The following is a 13,993-nucleotide window of genomic DNA, read 5'->3' as shown; positions in this document are numbered from 1 at the left end:
AGTTGTATTGCTTGGCATGGGCTGGTCAAAGTAGGATATCTGTGGTGGTGTAATAAGTAATATTCTATGGCGAGTTACAAACTGCCACTTGGGACGTCCTCAGGACATCCCAGTTTAAAAAAGGGGTGTCTCTTCCAGACGCCCCTATTCCTGTGATGGACTCTGTCCGTAACAAATGGCGGTGGCCGTTCCACATGGCCGCCGCCATTTTGATGTAACAGACGCTGTGCATCCGCACGTCGCGAGTACACCATTGGCGCCTCACGGCGTCATTAGCGCGCCGTCAGAAGAAGTTCTATTTTGGAGCTTCTTTTTTGCTCCGTAAGGGAGCCGTGCGGTTTGGCTGTGGCGGCTCCCTCACGGAGCAAACAGCAGTGCCGGGAGACTGCCGCAAAGTGGCGTTTGTAATGCCTCCCCATTTATTTTTTAAAATTGAAGGGCGTTTAAAAATTAAATAATTTTATTGATTTATTGCATTTTAGGAATATTTTGAGATTTTCTTTTCTCTTTTTGAAAAAAAAAAGTTTTATGCCACTCTCTTATTAGTCCTAAAATTGACCTAGTCAACTAATAAAATCTTTAGCAGTTAAAATGTTGTGAGAAGATAGTTTTCTGTGGGTTTTTCGGGCTATGTGGCCATGTTCTAGAAGAGTTTACGTTTTGCCAGCATCTTTGGCTGATGTCTTCAGAGAAGATGGCCATCAAGCCAAGCAGTAAGATGCTGGTGAAACATTAGGAATAAACTCTTCTAGAACATGGCCACATAGCCTGAAAAACCCACAAAAACTATGGATGCTGGCCATGAAAACCTTCGACCTCACATTGTGAGAAGAGTTGTCAATTCTCATAGAAAGAAAGAGGTCTGTGGCAAAATTGCCCATTGATTTGTTGACTTTTTCAGTATATTACGCATAACAATGTATCAGAAAGCCTGGGCACAGTGAAGCAAAAAGATAGCCAAACCAGTGTTGACTTTGCACCTTTATTTTTATTTTTTAAATATTTATTGACTGAAACATGTATTTTAGAAAAGGTAAGAATTCACTGTGGATAATTTTCTCCCACCGAGGTCTTGTCTGTCAGCCGGTTTGGCCACCTGTTAGCCTGTTTCCCCCAGATGTACAAGTGCCTCTATTTGCTTAAAAAAGTCACTGTCAGTCAAATGTACAACCCAGGGCAACTAGCTTATAAAATGCTGTTCTGCAGCTCTGTGTTGGATTTGCACTAGTTCAGTTATGCTCTTCAGAGGTTTTCTTTCCCTGTCAAGTTATTCTTAACTTTTGTGTTGTTCTGGATGAAAGTGCATTGACCATGCACAAGAGACTGGCAAGGAAAAACAAGCAAACAAAGAAGGGACTGATTCTTTTGAACACTGAAAAACAACAGTGGTATGTGAAGTTGGAGGCTTTCACGGCCGACATCCATAGTTTTTTGTGGGTTTTTTGGGCGAAATACCAGGAATAAACTCTTCCAGAACACGACCTCATAGCCCGACAAACAGTGGTATGGTTAAATATTTACACCTGAAATTTTTACATAGTGAATAATGATTTGCTGATATTGTGTTAAGATATAAATTGTCTTAGCAATTTTGAATGGACAACACCTTTCCTCAGATGTTGTGATAAGCACTTTGAACGTGAGCTTAGTGTTTCCACCACACCACTTCAATTTGTTTATTTATCTGCATGGCAGCTTTAAGATTAGGTCTTATATTTTTTTAGCTAGTTTAATAATGAGAGAGCAGAGTTGATAGTGGAAAACTTTTTGATCACCCAACCATTTGAGCTGAAATAGTGAGTAGCTTTTTAAAATGCTGTGCTTGCTTCGAGCACTTAAGATATGCCACTGTAGTTATCCTTTGAAATTTCCTGCAAGGAAAGCCAATACAGTATTGTGCAGCTGGTCCTTGGTATCTGCTTGGGCCCCCCATGGATACCAATATCTGTGGATGCTAAAGCCCCATTAAATACAATGGCATAGTAAAATAGTGCCCTTCATATACATATATATCAATTTAAAAAGACAAACAAGATGTACATATATTAAAACAAGCCACATTTAAAATTCATCATTTGAAACACAGAGTTTAAAAATAATCTGGATAAGCCTGCTGGAAGAGACTGGTCTTTAATGCTCTTTTAAATTTGGACAGTATATTCAGCTGTCGCAACTCTTCTGGCAGGTAGTTCCACAGTCTAGGAGTGACTGAAGAAAATGGGCCAATGTACAACTGCTGACTGTAGCAACATTAACGTTATCTTCTGTTTTTATCTATGTTCCACCTTTTTAAAAGAAAATCAAAGTGGTGCACGTGTTCCCCCCACATTTGTTTTTATTCTTAACAAAAACCCTGTGAAATCACTTATCCTTAGGAATAGTGACTGAGCCCCAGGTCACCAATGTGCCTTATGGCTGGGTAGAGATTTCAGCCTGGGTCTCTCTTCAATCTTGGTCTAACAGTCTAATCACTAAAGCAGTGGTTCTCAAAAGTTGTGGTCCCCAAATGTTGTTGAATGTGAAAAATTATTGACTGTTTGTCATGCTCACAAGGACATCTTGGACTTGGACTAGTTTAAGTCCAAAAATATCTGAAGGACCGAAAGTTGGGAAATCACTGCATAACAGCACATTGAACAACTCTTGGAATACTTCTCCAAGAATTTAACCCACAAACATATTCCAGAAGCTCTGTTTTGGTATGAACTGATCTGTAATGGGAGGATTTTTTTTTTTAAGAAATCAGTTGTGATCTGTAACACTACAAACACTGCTTTAAAAGGAGGCCAGAAAATTAGCTTACATTCTCTCCTCACCCAAACACTGAAAATTGTCAAGCTTCATATTGGGAGAGTTTGTCATGCTGATCCACATTCTGCTGAACTGGCTCTGTCCCCAGAGCTACAGATTGTGATAATCAAAGCTTTTTCTGGCAAGGAGGAGAAAACTGTGTTCCTATTCAGCTTTAGCTTGACCTCACTTTGCCTCTTCATGCTGACTGACTGCAGCTTATTTTTTAAGGGAATGAGTACTGCTTCTGATGTCAGCACCTTGCCCACTGCCTTTCATTCACTTCTCGAAGCAGATGAGGAGAAAAGAAAACAAGGTGAAGAACTAGAATAAAATAATACTTCGGAAAAGTTACTTTTTAGGATTATAGTCTCCAGAATCTCCACACTAGGGGTTGTATTTTTTTTTAAAGTAACACTCTGATTAAAACACACAGAAGCATGCATAGATTACATTTGGTAGATAGTTTTGAACCCATGGTAATGATACCCACTCTTCTTACTTTCCCCCCCTATAGAATGTAGGGGAAATGAATGCCCTCTATGGCTTTTGTTTTATCCCTGTTGTAATCCCAATGAAGATGATGGGGGACTGTCCTTTTTACAACACCCAAGTCTTAAATTCATGCTGGGAAAGCTGCAGATGGTAAATCTCCCTTCTTTATGTATCAGCAGCTTTCTCCTCCAGTCTTTAAACACCCCTGGAATCCTTTCTTCATTATTGGCAATTTGTTTGCCAGAATCTCAAAAAAAGTCAACCCACCCTACTGTTTTTTCTTTGAAAAATGCCCTCTTCCCTGCCCCATGGAAGGACAGAATTATTCAGAGTAATATTTTTATAGTAGATTTACCCAGATTCATTTTCCTTCCCATTAGAGTTTGTCTCCCTATATGTGAGAAATGCCAATTGTAAGTAAGTAAAAAGGATATAATAGTGTTAGATTTTGAGATCATCCATACTAGACCTGACCTTTTCACTAATGGTTTCCGTGTAGCAACAGTTTTCAAACCCTAAAACATCTACAGAACCCATGTTGATAAGTCTAATGAGCTCCCCCCACACATATTGCAAGGATTTTGGGGATGCAGTTTGGCTCACATGAGGCCTAATGGGTGTCTGCTGAGCTGTGTCCCATTATGAATGGCATGTCTTGCACTTGGAGTTCACCAAACATTGTTCTGCTTTCCAATCTACCATTGCTGCTTTTCTTTGTAAAGAAATGCCAGATGGGTTTTTGAGAAACTATAGCCCCCACCCCGACATTGTTCTGGAAACTCAGGGGTCCTTTCACATTTCTCCAGAATACAGTTTTACTATATGGTGGCAGTTCCATCATAATTCAAGCGTTTCCATTTTGTCAAACGTTACTACATAAAGGTAGGCCCTTGACATGAATGTCTACTCGTAACCAACTGTAGGGGGCAGTGCTCATCTCCATTTCTAAACTGAAGAGCCAGTGTTGTCCAAGGACTACTCTGGTGGTCATTTGGCCAGCATGATTGCACCGGCTTTCTTCACTGTCCTGCTCTCACATCCATACATTGTGATGCAGAGTACAATGACTTGGACTGTCTTCACTTTATTGTTGAGAAAAAAACTTTTTTTTTAGTGCTGGAAAATTATCATCTTAGTCTAGTGCTTTTTCTACCAAGATTCCATAGAAGGAGCTACCTCTGACACTAGCTGCCAGAAATCAGGGTTAACATTGCCATGCCAGAGAAGAAGTCCTGAGCTTCTGTCATGGTTTACGAAAGAGAGACATCCAACACTGCTACAGCTTGTACATTTGATAAGGATTGCTTCATCTCATGATGAGCTCTCCTGTGCTCCATCAGGCCCTGATTTGAGTCATTGTTCAGGACTGTAGAAAGGTGCCTTGTACTAAGTCAGGCCATTGGTCCATCTAGTTCATTACTGTAAACTCTGACTGGCAGCAGTTTTCCAGGGTTGTAGGCAAGATCCCTCCTGAGCGCTATCTGGAGATACCTTTATATTTCCCAGCAGCCTTCTACCCAACTATTAGCCAGCCCTGACTTGCTTAGTTTTCAGAAACACATGTGATTGGTGTGTTCAGAGTGGGACAATGATATACCATGTTCACTGAAAGGTTAATGCCCCTGACTTTCACTCTAATTTTATGATATTTCTCTTACAAATAAGGGACTTGGTACTTAACAAGAAGGCATGATATGACACTGGGCTATGCTACTGTATGAATCTCAAGCTTCTGAAGAAACAATAAACATAAAGGAATTTGATGATAAAAAATGCATGTTCATGTAACTGAATTCTGTCTTGGACATTTATTGACCATATATATAAAAGGGAAAAGTGGTATAGTGCTGCATTTTGATCCTCCCATTAGGGATTTTGCAGTTGGGTTTGTAAGCTTAAACACACAATTTTACAATCTCTGTGTTGTGCAGCGTATACATTAGTATTGATTTTACTGGCTTCTGGCTCAGCATTTTCATGGGTATGTGTGTTAGATGCATGTGTCAAATGTGGTATGTTTTGACTGTAATCTGCAACCCATAGCAATAAAAATACCTACATCTATGAGTGTGCTGGATGCTTGCTGATAGCTGAAAAGGTCAAGAAAATTATGATGTGATGACAGAATCTTTCCATCAGTATAATAAAAACGATTGCATAGGTTCATTTTGGCAGCTTAAAATGTAGCAGATATTAGGCAGCATTGCATGATGATGATGATGATGATGATGATTTGTATCCCGCCTCTCCCTGTATTGGATCGAGGTGAGTAACAGCAACAAGAACAATAAAATCAAACATGAGTATCAATAGATAAAAGCATAACAGGACATATTAGATCCTTGTTCTCCTATCTCTCTCCCACCCTAAAATACCATTAAAAAACAATTTTCAATAAAATGGTTAATAAAATAGATTGAGCATGTGCTACAAGGGCACTTTGCCTGTTAGGTGTGTGCTGTATATACATACAGATGCATGTGGGATATTGGTTTTTGTGTAATTTATAAGACTGGGGATGTTGGAACACTGTGCTAAGGAAAACATTCTTCTTAGCAGTTTCAATTCTTCTGCATTGTGAGGGCAAATCTTCACTTGACTATTGTGTACTCTCATAACACACACACACACACACACACACACACACACCTGTATTATGAATGTATTTTTCAGTGTTTTATCATGTGAATAGAGTAATCTTTAACTGAGTGTTTCTTACTTGTATTTTAAAGTACAGTATATTGAAAAATGAATTCATTTGTCCTTCATAGGACACTAGTAGTACATTTTTTGCTGTTGTATGTGTAAACAAGAGAGTCATGGATTAGTATGCATCTTGGAATCTGTTTTGAACATATTACTGCAAACCATTGTTTAAAAACAGAATAATTTTCAGGGAAGAATGTCTGGTAAGGAGTGGTAGGGCAGCATGGCATGGTATTTCACATAAAGGCCATGCTGGACATGTAGATCAGAATCCTTCTACTTGCCATTCAGACAATTTTCATGTCAGTATTTAGTGTGTGTAAGACTTGGTTCATAGCCAGCAAGGGGTGCTGAAGCATAATAACATGATAGTCCATGTTCCTGAGTTTCTGCCAGCTTGATGGGTTCATAGCTGCCTATACCCATTTGGAAGTGGGGCCAATCCATAATCATGTTTTTGTTTGCTAAATTAAGCTGTAAGGGACAGCTAGTTGGTATGTACTGTACTGCTAGCTTGCTTTAGCAGGACCAAACAAACTAACGAGAGCTATTATGTTTTAGAGAGATCCCTGCTCAAATATGGAGTGAAAATGTGTAAGCCTGTTAAGATCCTTTTTCTAATAAAGATGTAATATAATATCGTTGTGAGAATAAGTTGGTGAGAGCTATCCTGAGCTCACTTATGAAAGTTCACATAGAAATCCAGTAAATAAAGTTGATTTATATCCTGTTTTTCTCCTAAATTGGGACTGCAAAACAAATAAATAAAATACCCATAAGTCAGAAAGCAACGAGTCTGGACCTCTCAAACTAGCAAAAGAACAAAGGGCAACACTGAAGGATTTGCAGCTCATAGATTCAGGTGTCTCAGCCTGTGGCTAAGGAAAATCAAGTAGAAAGCCATAGGAGGGGATGGGCTAGAAAATGACATTCCTTTCAGTGCTGGAATGAGAACAATGGATGAAAGCACAATGCAGGGTTGCCTGCTGACAGTGAACTCAAAATTTTGGGAACTGGTCTCCTTGTCTTGCAGTAAAGGAAGTGTAGAGGATATGGATTGCAACCAGGTCCCTTGGCTCCTGGACTCATGTATTTGAAAGGCTTGCATGTAGTGCTTAGAATTAGATCATATTTTAGCACTATGTGGACAAGCCTGGATGAACCTGAATCTGGCCTTCACATGTCCTATGATTTGTTTATCTTCTTGCTGTGCAGCTGTGAGGAATATTTTGCAGTTTATTTTTATTTTTAAAGAATCCTGGTTTATGTTCAAACAAAGGGTATCTGATTTAAAACATATCCCTTTTGAATCTTTGCTTCAGAATCTGCCCTGTGAAACAACCTGGAGTTTGTGGTAAGATAAAGTCCCTGGCTTAAACACATAAGCTGTGATTCTTTAAAACTAAAACCAAATGCTCTTCCTGACAACATGAGGAGAGAACGTTGGGTGCCCAACACTTTGTTCAGGATTGTTGCCATGGAACTTGGTTTAGCATTCATTCTGTGTAAACCAGTCCAGAGCATCCTGAGAGTTACTCATCATCTTCTGTAGAAGAGTCTGTGATAATTTAAAATACAGTATCTAGCATATTCTGCTGTTACTGTCTAGATTGCAAAACAGCCTGAGCTGGGAGGGATAGGGATCTCCCATCCAGGTCTGGCTTCCTTTCAGTGTGATGATTAAGACCATAAATTCTATTTGCTTCTGATGTCTCCAAACTGCACATTATGAAAGATGCCTGTTCAGGATGGAGCCTGAAGCAGTGTGGGTATATTATTGAAACACTTTAATCACCTTCTCTGAAATAAGATAATTTATTATCTTTAAAAGCTGCCAAGGCCATGGCCCCTGTGAAGAGATTTGCAGGGTTGTGAAAATATCATGAGATTCTACCCATCTTTTAATCTGCTTTTAAAATATCCCAGTGTCTCTCACCAACTCCTACTTTTCCCCTTTGCTTCAATTTACTTGTATTGCTGCAAAAGGAGTTCAAAATATAAAAGTGGTTTTTAACTCATTTAACTCAGCAGGGGGAGAGAATGGCAAAATCTTGTTGTTAACCACCCTCGAGTCAATCTCCACTCATGGTGACCCTATGGATGAGACATCTCCAAAGCTCCCTATCCTCCACTGCTTTACTTAAGTCCTGTACTTTCATACCTGTGGCCTCCTTAACAGAATTCATTCATGTACTGTACATCCTTCCTCTCTTTCTACTTCCCTCCACCTTTCCTAGCAATATTGTCTTTTCCATGAGACATGCCTTCTCATGATGTGGCCAAAGTACGACAGCCTCAGTTTAATCACCTTGGCTTGGCAGAACCACAAATATTTGTCTAAGAACAAACAGCCAGCTTTGTAAGAGAGAGATTTTCTCTTTGTGGATGCATATGTTTCTTATGATCATGACAAGCTGAGCAGGAAGGGATTTTAGAAGCCCTGCAAAAAACAAGTGAACACATGTTGTGGGAATGAAATAATACTAGTTTGAATCAGGTTGAAAAGTGAAGTTTTATTTTCTCCCTAAAGATTATTGAAATAGCTCAGGTTACTGTAAATATGTGCATTATTTATAATAGCTAGGGATTACTTTAGGCTAGCTCTGTTCTGCACTCCCATTTTCCCTACAATGTTTGGGCTTTTAATACAATGGCTTCATTGTGGCCATTGTAATGGTGTGTGTGTTGCTCTTCCAAGAAGGTTTCACATATTCCTCATGGAATTTAATCTTCCTCTGGGAGAAATATAATGGAGCTTATGTCTTTTCTCTTCTCTTTGTGCGACGTCACTATGTGAGTGTACAGTATCATGAAGGTGAATGCTTCAGATGTCTCTGAGTGATACGATTGCCCTGTTTAAATATTTGAAGGGATGTTATATTGAGGAGGGAACAAGCTTGTTTTCTGCTTCTCCAGAGAACAGGACTTGGAACAATGGATGCAAGCTACAGGAAAAGAGATTCCTTCTTAACATTAGGAAGAACTTCTTGACAGTAAGGGCTGTTCGACAGTGGAACTCACTCCCTTGGAGTGTGGTGGAGTCTCCTTCCTTGGAGGTCTTTAAGCAGAGGCTGAATGGCCATCTGTCGGGGATGCTTTGACTGAGAGCTCCTGCATGGCAGGGGGGTTGGACTGGATGGCCATTGTGGTCTCTTCCAACTCTACGATTCTATGATTCTGTGATGTAGCAACTCAATAAAAGTCTATTTTTCTGTAGTGCAGGGTCCTGTGGTACTTATGTGGAAACAACATTGTTGTCTATTTCAAACAGGCTAAAAAGGTTAAACTAAACAAGGATAATCTGTGTCCTCAACTTTCTTTTCTTTCTCTTTTGCTGAAGAAGGGTAATACACCAGTGACCATTTGGCTAATGTCATCTGTCGACTTATGGTGATCTCATGATTTTTTGTAGGTAAGGGATACTCAGAGGTTGTTTACCAGTCCCTTCTTCAGAAATATAGTCTACAGCATTCATTGATAGTCTCCCATCAGATAGGATCTAGTGCCTTTAGGGTATCTAAACCATCTTTCTCTGTGTGTTGCATAGCTTTAAGTTATTTCCGACTTATGGTGACCCTAAGGCCATAAGACCCTATCGTGGGGTTTTCTTGGCAAGATTTGCTTAGAGGGTGTTTGCCATTGCCTTCCCCTGAGGCTGAGAGCATGTGACTTGCCCCAGGGTTACCTAGTAGATTTTATGTTCAAGCAGGAATGTAGGGCTGAGTAATTCCCTTTGTTACCATCATAGGTGTAAAGAAGGGCAGTGAGTGCCAGAATATGGGATCCTGTATTGAGCTACTGCGTTTAAAGCAGCCTGGGATGTTCAGAAACAAAAGTCATGTAGAAGTATGTTTTACAGTATTATGTCTATAAACCCTTTGACTAGGAGGGGGTACATAGCTGTGGAAGAACAGTTTCAGCTATATCCCTTTGCCATTCCCTGAAAGACTTTTTGTTTGATAGTATTGCGATATTTTCCATAGCTGAGTGCAGATTTGAACAGTGGTCTCCAGAGTCCCTAGTCCAGTGCTCAAACCACTATACCATGCTAATGCTACAAAAATTAAACTACTGACTGCTTTAATTAAGGTAATTTACTCAACTCAACAGGAAAGTTCAAATGTCATCAACATAAAGCTTTGAAGAAAATGATAAGAATTTACATTTCATGTCCTATAGCAGTAACGTAAAATGACTCATACTATTGACTTTTCATGGGATACTGTGTATTTTTCTTTTCGTCTTAACTGATTATAGTTGACATAGCTCATAAGTTACAATTAAAAGCAAAACTCAGATATTTCTGTGCGCCTGGAAAAAGAATTCAACAGGATTGATTTTTACATCACACTGGCTATGCTGATGGACCTCTGAGGGTACAATCCTTTTGTCTTTTAATGGAAAAACTAGGATTTTAAGCTTTGGTGGGAATTAATGAAGGAGTTACAGTAGAGGATTGTTGCTCTGGTCTGTGAATTCTCACCATAGCTTCTCTTCTTGCTGTTGGTAAAGAGAAGCACAATTTGCCTTCTTTTTCCACTTTGAAATGCCAGCAGCTAATACTTCTTTGAAATGTCACTCAAGTATATTTCTGTTTCTTACAGCCTATAAAAATCCATCTTGGAAAGTATTGAATGTCTGCTGTATCAAGCTGCTATCAATAACCCTTTGGGCTGTTTAGCTGGAACTCAGTGCTCTGAACAATAAGAGAGTCAGAGTGGAACAGATTTCTTTGAACTGTTGGGTTTTCTGTCCCCAGCACAATCTTACTCCTGCCCACCCTCTCCCTTGCTTCCTTAATAGTTTCTAAAAACAGTTCTGGGCTATTACCCCATCTGGAGACCTACTTAATGAAAGAGCAGATGTAATGTTGACTCCTTGTGATTCATGATTAGCACATCGTGAGCCTTCTCAGAGGGCTTTATTTTGTGCTTCTCTTTCTGAACACCCCAGACACCAAATCCTGTCTGATCCTGGAAGCTATGTATGGTCAGCCCTTGCTAGTACTTGGATGGGAGTCTGCCACTGAATACCAGGTTCTCTAGCACCTTTCAGAGGAAGGAACTGGCAAATCCACCTCTGAGTATTTCTTGATTAAGAAAACCCTATGAACTTCATGGGGTCACCAGAAGTCAACAAACATCTTGAGGGGACATGCACACACTGTACTTCTCCTATGATTTTGCTGAACATGTCTTTTGATGAAACCCATGGTTCCTTTGCAAACCTGAGATTGAAACTGTGGTTTGCAATGGGTTTGCTTAAGCTTTAAGATAACTGTATATCATAAACTTTTAAATCACTTTTTAAAATGAAGGATCAAGCAAGTATGAGGATTTTTCCCTTGGTAAAGCTAAAGGCACCATTTGTTGTATCTGTCACTTTGTATTCTGTTGTCTAGTTTACAAGCAGTTTGCAAGCCATTGTAATGAAGGAACCTGGTTTGTTTTAACCATAGTTTAAGTCCCTGTGCAATGTTGGGCTACCAGGTGAAATAAGGGACAGGGCTCTGATCACTTTCAGTGCTTGTATAAAAAGTTTTTAAGTGTTGTTAAGATTCCTGTCCCTTATTTCATCTGGCAACCCTAGTAATGTAAAACTGAAACTAGAAGGAAGACGTGAACTGATTGAAATTGGACCTTTTGCTTGGGTTGGGCATCAGTCTCTATAAAGGCTTTCTGTAGGAAAAGATGTTCAGAAATAACAACAAAAAACTATCCAATTAATTCATTTTAATTAGAAATTGTAGAACTTCCAAAAAAGCAAATCAGTTTAAAATTTAGTGTTTTCCATATGCAAAATAAATAACAGTGATTAGAAAGAACATGCATATTGTGCAAGCCACCCTGGTATAATGATCTGAACTGGTAGAAAAGTCTAATGCATCTTGATTTCTTTGCAAACGTGAGATACATCAAGAATCACTTGAAACTGCTTCAAATATGTTACTTGCAAAAGCCAAGATTTCTAAATATTCTTTTCTGTGATGAAACATTGAATGTCAGTGTGGCGTCAGCTGGTGTGTCAAGGCTGAGAATGAATTTTCTCACATAGCTGTAGATAAACCATAAAAAGTGTACCTGCATAGAAATGCTTTTTTGTACAAGTGCAATGTTTTAGTAAGTTCATGGAGTAGAGTTATGCTTTTGCAGGGTTCTACTATATCCTTGGGGGGGGGGGGGAGTGTCTAAATTGTATTTCTGAATGCTCAATTGGAAAGGAAAATTTAATGAGATATAGAAGTTTGACCAAGGATCCCTAGAGCTGGAGAGACTTGATCTTTCTCGGGGCTAAAGCTGATTGTACTTTAAACATTTAGGTGCCAAGTCCTTTACAGCATGTTTGGGTCCTTTTCTGGAACTGTCTCACAGTGTTTTTTATCTAGAATAAAATGTGGTTGGTTGGAAGACAATAGCTGCATGTTGTATCTTAAAGCAATAAGCAATCTCTGCTTTGGCCCTCAGGGTAAAATAACCCATTCTACTGGATTGAAGTGGAATTCCAAGGCGTGTTAAAAACAACGGAATAGCTGGGTGATGTTGCTATATCGATCCCATAGTATGAGCAATATAACACACACAGAGAGAAGACATATCTTCTATAGCTTTAGTTCTTTCTTTCCCCCATCCCTGTTTTTATTAGCTGCAAGCAATTTGGTGAGCTTTTTTATTAGAAGAGGTATTTACAAGCAAATAGTGTAAATATGTATTTTGAAGAAGCAGAATGCAGCAGTGGCAGCCCAACAAATGAAGGCATATAATTCAATTTTGTGCTTGGAGGGCTTGCAGTCTTCCCTTGTAATGTTGTATAATATTTTAAAATTAAAATTGATCTGCTTCCATGGCTTTCTCTGTTTCTCTGCTTTTCTTCTTCTCCTGTGAGAAGTCTTAAGGTGAGTTTTCCATTCATTGAAAACATTTCTTGTTGCATTCTTTTTCTTTCCAAAATTGTCCCCTTCAGCCTGAGTTTGGGATGGAATCAAGTTTGAATCTGGAAAAATCTTGTCAGTTTGGGACAGGGCATGGTTGTATCCATTGGACATTGGCAGCACAGCCTGGAAGTAACTCATTAGTAGTAATTAGATTCTTGCAGTGAATCCTTTATTTATTCACCAAGGCACAATTAGGACTTGGGAAAATTACTGTATTGGACTACGGCTCCCAGTATCTTCCAGCCTGTATGATCAATATCAGTACTGACCAGAGAAGTCTAGAGACTGTAGTAAAAAAATAATAATCAAACTAATTAGGGTATAACTAATTCAAATGACAGTTGTAACATAACATCAGATCATACTTTCCTTTATTTAGATGTATAGCTGTAATTGGTTTTAGTTATTTTTAAAGTTATAGAAGTGTGTAACCTCACAGGTTTATTTGTATCACAGGTAAAAGCTTGTGACTTTTTAAAAAAGTAATTAAAAAGATACCCATGTTAATTACTTTTGAAAAATGAAAAAGGAATTTTACTTTGTAAGAACTAAAATTATAGAGAGTGGTGTAGTGACTTGAGTGTTGGACTAAGAGTCTAGGAGACCATGGTTCAGCTCCCCTCCCCAGTCATGGAAAACTACTGGATGGCCTTGGACAAGTCACACTTTCCCAATTTAAGAGGAAGGGCTAAGAAAACCCAGTGAAAGGTTCATCTTAGGATCAGCATAAGTAAGAAACAATTTGAAGGCACACACCACCACCAACCGTAACAATAATTAATTACTTTCAAAGTAACTTTAAAAGCTGTGGTTTGCAAAATAGACAGGGCAGAATCTGGCAGCTAGGCAAAATATTATTGGAATTTTAGATTATGATATTTACTTTCTTTGCAAAGCATTAATTTTCTAGCTGCAATAGTAACTTCTGTCTGACTGTCATTTATGTGTAGCATGGACAAGTCTATTCACAAATAACAGCAAACGTTAACAATCTTAAAAGTGAAGCATAGTTGTGAAAATATGTTTCAGTATAAAAAGAGGGAGAAAAGTATCCTGCAATGTCATTAAGAT

At 38.9% G+C, this 13,993-nt stretch overlaps 1 protein-coding gene across 8 annotated transcripts in view; it reads left to right on the top strand.

The window, feature by feature from the left end:
• The window catches only part of TNIK (TRAF2 and NCK interacting kinase), a 368,566-nt gene that overhangs the window by 132,883 nt on the left and 221,690 nt on the right, over nt 1-13,993 (top strand). The gene's annotated exons all lie outside the window — the stretch shown is intronic.

Source organism: Sceloporus undulatus, chromosome 3 (genome assembly GCF_019175285.1).
Source record: "Sceloporus undulatus isolate JIND9_A2432 ecotype Alabama chromosome 3, SceUnd_v1.1, whole genome shotgun sequence".
Lineage (NCBI taxonomy): Eukaryota > Metazoa > Chordata > Lepidosauria > Squamata > Phrynosomatidae > Sceloporus > Sceloporus undulatus.
The sequence above is the reverse complement of the archived record's forward strand: the minus strand, read 5'-3'. Positions and strand labels throughout refer to the sequence as shown.